The following is a 7,667-nucleotide window of genomic DNA, read 5'->3' on the forward strand; positions in this document are numbered from 1 at the left end:
TGCTTGGAGAGACCATTGCAATGACTATCTCTCTCTCTCTCCCATCCTATTATGGGATAGAAGAGAGAGAGAGTGACTGAACCGTAGGTGGAGTCTCAATGCCACTGTGGTCCTAGCCAGCTCCCCATGTCCTGCGGGAGCCAGCATTGCTCCTACAAGCTTTTAAATAGCAGCTCCCTGCTTGTGATAGCAATGTTTTCATTAGTCTTCTCGTACTCATATTTGCGTGCAGGGAAGACACATGAAAACTTGGCTTTCTGCAACTGACAGCTGTTTGACAGCTCTTACTTCCAGAAAGCGGACTTTGTTTGCTTTTGCTTGGTGAGGGATGTCAGCTCCCACCAAGCAAAAGAAACCACTAAATTCCTGTGGTGGCCACCGCAGGATATAGGCAAAGCTAGGCCTTTGGGGTGATGGTCCCAAGGGCCATCTGTGGCTCCTCGAGGGAGGCCACACGGCCCCCTCCAACTCTGAATTTAGCCCCTGGGAGGTGGTAGTCCCCGGGGCTGCAGAGGTCTGAAACCAGCCCCCTTTTAGTTTTTTTTTCCTTTTCATATATGCCTAGGGAGATGAAGGTCCCCCGGGCTGCAGGGCAGCTGTGCGCCCCCCGCATTGACATAGAATGTGTGCCCCGGAGAGGTGCGGTCCCCGGGGCTGCGGGGCAGGCGTACGCCCCTGCATTGAAATAGAATGTGTTCCCTGGGGAGGGGGCAGTCCCTGGGACTGCAGGGGATGGCTGAGGGCATTTGATTTGAATATGAAACCCAGGGAGGTGGTGGTCTCTGGGGCTGCAGGGGGACTGAGCGCCCCCCCCCCCCCACATTTGATTTGAATATGTGCCTCAGGGAGGTGGCGGTCCCAAGGGCTGTGGGGGGCAGGCAGACCCCCCATTTAATTTGATTCAAGCCCATGGAGGTGGCTGTCCCTAGGGTTATGGGGGGAGCAGGTGGCACCCCCGCATTTAAAAAAAATTATTATCCCTGGGGAGGCTGGCAGTCCCCAGGGGCTGTGAGGGAACCAGAGGGCCTCCCCTACATTCAAATTATAAATGCCCCTGGGACCTGGCCCACTCAGGAGCTGCAGTTAAAGCACGCATAGGAGCCCATGCTTGTTTTTTTAAATGTATTTATTTATTTTTTGGTGGATCTGCCACAACTCCAGTCTAATTTTTTTGTTTTAAATGCTTTTTTTGCTCGGGGCGGGGGGGTCCACCAGAGCTAAGTGGTCAGGATGACTTTACCCTGGCCCCTTTTCTTATTTTTTTCACTTTTTATCTTGGACTTAGCTGAAGCCAAGTCCCAAGATCACTGCCGACACTCTCTTGTTGAAGTGTTGACAGCCAATCACATCTCCGCACGGGATCGGGAGGGTTCAGGAAGCCTACACGTCCCTATATATACAAATTTGGATTTTCTTTTATTTTTCTAAAACTACTGAAGGGATTTACACCAAATAAGAAAAAGTTTGCTTTCTGGACCAAGAGCTACCTCTAAGACAAATTTAGTGCAGCTCCATCCAATGGTTTGGGTGCTATCAGTGTTCAAAATCGCTTTGGAAAAATGAATGGGGAAAAAGCCTTTTGGCCCTTGTAGTGTTACTTGCGTGTTGACCACTGATGTCGTGTCACACCGCTTTGCACCTGGCTTAGCTGCCTACTGTCACTTTAGCGTTCATTGGTTATAGACTCCATTCTGTATCCAGCCTAGATTCCATTTTGTGTTCAGCTTAGCTTCACCGCCTCGTTACAGTATTTTTCCATACAAACATGTTGTGCAACGTGTTTTCCATTTCTGCGTGTTTTCCTTCTCACCGAAGGGCTAGGACTGGTACATAATATGTAGAAGGTAAGCAGTATGTACGATAAAACTGTATCAGGCTGTTGTTTATTACAGGCAGGGAACGGTTTGACTTTTGGAAAAGTGCCTTGGGATGGTGGCCAATTCCCAACGCATTCCTTTCAAAGTTTACCTAAACTAGCCAGTATTTTTTAATTTTTCCTTTTGAGAGGAGGGGTTTTTCTAGAAGGCCCTTTCCATGGTTGCTTAAGATATAAAAAGGTGGCCCTGCTCAGTAGTGATGAATTCCGAGACCTCGGTCAGGATTGGACATCAAATGCCTGACATTTGTCCCGTGGGGGTGGGGATCTCTTTCTCGCAGTTGAACGGGGTCATCTTTTTGCTGGGAGGAGAAAGAGGAAGCATCTGACAGGCCCTACGGTGACAAATCTTTATTAATTATTTGCTTTGTATTGCATATGAATATATATCAATGTGTTTGTATCCCTGCATGTATATATTTGCTGTTTATAGATTGAAGATCCTTTATACATGATCTTAGGTTGTTTTTGCACATTTTGAAAGTACACTTTTTACTATTCAAACCATCCTTCACGAACCTTGCAAAAAGCTATGATAAATGTCTTCTTCAGATTAAGAAGTGCATTCCAGAGAATCTTTTCGACTACTTTCAGTGTGTAGGTCTTGGCTCAGTCAAAAGTAAAGCCAAACAGCCCCCCACTTTTCTCAGCCCCTGATTGATGGATCACCCTAAAACTTTCCAGACAGACACTGAAGTGAGCTCTGTATTGTCTTGGGAAGGTTTGTGAAGATTCATTAAACAGTACCAAAGTTACCAGCACAACAGAAAATAGTAACTTACTGCTTTACTATGCACTACTAATTAACCCACATAATACATCACTCATGACATCTTTGATAACATAATTGATAATTTTACTGCAAATGTTACATTGATATTATTTAGCAGAAAACTGCATGGTGGGGGCACAAGTTATAGTTACTTGAGATAACTATAACTGATGAATTTCTATGGTTTGGTACGTTTAAAATGTAACGTCCCTGCAACCTTTGTTTTTTTTTCAGTGAATATATATATATATGTTTGATGGCATGTGTAGCTGCAGATACACATGCTATGCATACCGTCTGCCATCTAGTGTTGGGCTCGGAGTGTTACAAGTTGTTTTTCTTCGAAGAAGTGTTTTCGAGTCACAGGATCGAGTGACGACTCCTCTTCGGCTCCATTGCCCTTGGGCATCTACTCCATGCAAGATTGTTTTCTTTCCGCCATCGGGTTCGGGCGTGTTTCCTTTTGCGCCGATAGTTCGAGTTGGAAAAGTCTCAAAACTCTAATTCTCGGCTGTATTGTTTCGATCGCATTCCATCTTCTATGGACACTTCGGTACTGTCGTGTCAAACATCTTTATTCGCCCTTCGGGCGCCCGCGCCCAACTCAGGCCTGGTCAGGCCGACTGCGTGGAAGCCTCATGGACCAGACCCCATTCCGCTTTTGTCCTCGGTGCTACGCTAAATTTCCCTACACAGACCAACAACTTGTCTGTAATCTCTGCCTTTCCCCAGACCATTGGGAAGAAAATTGCGAGGCCTGCAGATCCTTCCGCTCCAAGAAAACGCTCGGAGACAGAAGAGCACGGAGACTCGAGATGGCATCCAAGAGCACCGAACGTCGAGGACGAGATCATGCAGACGGCTGTCTCCGTTCGAGGATCCGACTCCGAGCAGGAGTCCGAGGAGGACAGACCGGTCACTGCAGGACACACGTGAGTACGCCTGCCCCTGTCCCAGCCAAGCCCAAACATAAGGCCTTGGGAACGCCACTGCCGGAAGGCCATGGCTCAACCGAAAAAAGACCTTCAGTGACCAACCCACAACTTCGGCACCAAAAAAGGCCCGCCACCCAAGCCATCGGACTCTAGCCGAGGCTCTGTCTCCAAGCCCATCAAACTTCGATCCTTCGAGGCGAAACCTCGAAAATCGTTTTCGGAGCAGAGACCATCATCGACCCCGACTTTTTCGATATAGAAAAAAACAGCTTCGGAGCCGAAAAAGCCAATTTACATGGAGGAACATGGACTTTCACAAGCACTCAAAGAAAGCCATAAACTTACTGAGGAACACTCACAAATGGAGGCCATGGATGAAAGGCAAGCCAGGATTCACATCCATAAAAAGACTGGCAGAATTATAACAGCACCTCCTCTAAAGCCAAAGAGGAAATTAGCCTTTCAGGAAGAATTGGACACTGCTCAGCCTACAGCTAAAGTGCCAAGAACCAAAGGGAAACTTCCACCTCCTCAATTTTCTACTCCTCAGTTTCCTCCTCACTCTCCTCATTTACTTATCTCTCCCCCTAAAAGTCCTACACCAATGCATTCACCAGCACACTCATTCAATTTGCAGCAGGACAATGTGGATCCATGGGATCTTTATGATCCAGACCCCATTCCACATAACCCAGATTGCTATCCCTCTAAGCCATCACCACCAGAGGATAGTACAGGCTACACTCAGGTCATAGCTAGGGCGGCATCCTATCACAATGTCGCCATGCATACTGAGCCGTTAGAGGATAACTTCCTTTTTAATAAACGTTCCTCTACACATGCAACTTATCAGTCGCTTCCCATGCTCCCCGGCATGTTAAAGCATGCTGACCAAATATTCAAGGAGCCAGTTAAAACTAGAATAATTACTCCTAGGGTGGAGAAAAAATATAAGCCACCTCCCTCTGATTCTGTCTTTATCACACAACAGTTACCTCCAGACTCCCTAGTGGTAAGTGTAGCCAGAAAAAGAGCAAACTCGCAGTCATCAGGGGGTGCGCCCCCACCAGACAAAGAGAGTAGAAAGTTTGATGCTGCGGGCAAAAGTGTGGCATCTCAAGCGGCCAACCAGTGGAGGATAGCCAACTCTCAGGCATTGTTGGCTAGATACGACAGGGCCCACTGGAATGAGATGAAAGACATAATACAACATCTCCCCAAGGAACAGCAAAAGAGGGCACAACAAATAGTAGAAGAAGGGCAAGCCATCACCAATAACCAGATTAGGTCAGCCCTAGACTCTGCAGAAACAGCAGCTAGAGCCATCAACACTGCTGTAACAATAAGAAGACACGCATGGCTTAGGTCTTCAGGATTTAAGCCTGAAATACAGCAGGCTGTTCTCAATATGCCGTTTAACCAAAAACAGCTTTTTGGCCCAGAGGTGGACATGGCGATTTAAAAAAAATGAAAAAAGATTCTGACACAGCAAAAGCCATGGGTGCTTTGTATACTACGCAATACAGGGGATCCTTTTGTAAGCCCCAATACAGAGGTGGATTTAGACCCCAAACAGCCGAGGCATCTACCTCGCAAACAAAGCCGGCCTACCAACCTCAATATCAACGAGGTTGTTTCAAAAGTACTTAGAGACCAGTACCCCAGAGGCATGGGAAAATATCAGACAACAAAACAAGCCTCACAACAAGCAAAGCAGTGACTTGAGCCATCCCTTCCCAATTTACACCTCACCTGTCGGGGGAAGACTGCAAAGGTTCCACAACAATTGGCTACCCATTACCACAGACAGCTGGGTATTATCAATTATCTGCAATGGCTATTGCATAGAATTGGCAGAAACTCCAAAAAATATTCCACCAAAACCACACAACCTCTCCACACAACAATTCGCCCTGTTGCAAGAGGATGTAAAATCTCTTACTCAAACAAGCAATAGAGGCAGTGCCACAAAATCAAATAGGAACAGGAGTTTACTCACTGTATTTCCTCATTCCCCAAAAAGATGGAACCTTAAGGCCAATATTAGATCTCAGAACCCTCAAACTTTACATCCTGTCAGAACATTTTCACATGGTAACACTACAGGATGTTGTCCCACTACTTCAACAACAAGATTTCATGGCAACATTAGACCTCAAAGATGCCCATCCATCCAGCGCACAGAAAATATCTCAGGTTTGTCATTCAAGGAAAGCATTATCAGTTCAAAGTGTTACCCTTCGGAATAACACTTTAATAACTTTAATAATGAAGCCTACCTAAGAAGGCAACACATTTGTGTCTTTCCATAGCTGGACGATTGGCTAATAAAATCCAACAGTCATACACAGTGTCAAAACCATATGTAATATGTAATACAAACCCTATACACCCTGGGGTTCCCCATAAACTACCAAAAATCACACCTACAACCTGCGCAAATTCAACAGTATTTAGGAGCAACACTAAATACTCAAACAGCACTCATGAGCCCAAGTCCACAAAGAATACAAGCATTTTGCAATATATTGCCACAAATACTGCCAGCCCAACAATACAATTCGAAAATGAAACTACTGGGCATGATGGCATCCTGTATTGCCATTGTCCCACATGCAACACTAAACCTGCGGCCTTTGCAACAATGCCTTGCACAGCAATGGTCACAGGGTCAACTTCAAGATCTAGTGTAGATAGATCGCCAAACATACATGTCCCTTCAGTGGTGGAATTCCACAAACCTAAACAAAGGGCGGCTATTTTAAGACCCCATGCCTCAGACCATACTTACAACAGATGCATCAATGATTGGCTGGTGGGCTCACCTCAACAATCACAACATCCAAGGACAATGGGACGCCAAACACAAACAGTTACACATAAATCACTTAGAGTTGCTAGCGGTATTCCGAGCACTCAAAGCTTTTCAGCCTCTTCTCACTCACAAGAATATCCTTATCAAAACAGACAACATGACAACAATGTATTACCTAAACAAACAAGGAGGGACTCATTCATCCCAACTCTCCCTCCTAGCACAAAATATTTGGCAATGGGCAATCCACAACAAAATTCACCTGGTAGCACAATACATTCCAGGGATACGCAACCAATTGACAGATGTTCTCAGCAGAGATCATCAACAAACACACGAGTGGGAGATTCACCCTCAAGTGCTTCAACTATACTTTCAACAATAGGGAACATCAGACATAGATCTGTTCGCCACCTGTGAAAACGCAAAATGCCAAAACTTTGCATCCAGGTACCCACATCCTCTATCCAAGGGCAATGCTCTATGGAGGAATTGGTCAGGGATGTTTGCTTACACTTTTCCCCCTCTCCTGCTCATTCCATTTCTAGTCAACAAACTTCGTCAAAACACGCTCAAACTGATACTAAGAGCGCCAACGTGGGCACGTCAACCCTGGTACACAACACTATTAGACCTGTCGGTAGTACAACATATCAAACTCCCAAACAGACCAGATCTGTTAACACAAAACAAACAGCAGATCAGGCATCCAAATCCCAACATTCTCAATCTAGCGATTTGGCTCCTGAGGTCATATAATTTGGGTATCTACAACTATCAACTGAATGTATGGAAGTAATTAAACAAGCAAGAAGATCCACTATCAGGCAGTGCTATGCCAACAAATGGAAAAGATTTGTGCATTTCTGTCAATCTAAATAAATTACCAGACTTTCAGCATCAATACAAGACACTGTATGTTATTTGCTTCATTTGCAAAAAGCAAACCTAGCTTTTTCATCCATAAACATACATCTCACTGCAATTTCCCCGTACTTGCAGAATATACAGTGCAGCTCTTTATTTAGAGTTCCTGTTATCAAAGCCTTCATGGAAGGGTTAAAACGCATTATCCCACCTAGAACGCCTGTAGTGTGTTCGTGGAATTTAAACATAGTGCTCACACAACTTATGGGCCCACCATTTGAACCTATGCACTCATGTCAGATTCAAAACCTAACATGGAAAGTTGCCTTCCTAGTCGCAATTACTTCATTGCGAACAGTTAGTGAAATTCAAGCTTTCGCAATTCAAGAACCGTTCATACAA

The sequence above is a fragment of the Pleurodeles waltl genome, chromosome 12 (genome assembly GCF_031143425.1).
Source record: "Pleurodeles waltl isolate 20211129_DDA chromosome 12, aPleWal1.hap1.20221129, whole genome shotgun sequence".
NCBI lineage: Eukaryota > Metazoa > Chordata > Amphibia > Caudata > Salamandridae > Pleurodeles > Pleurodeles waltl.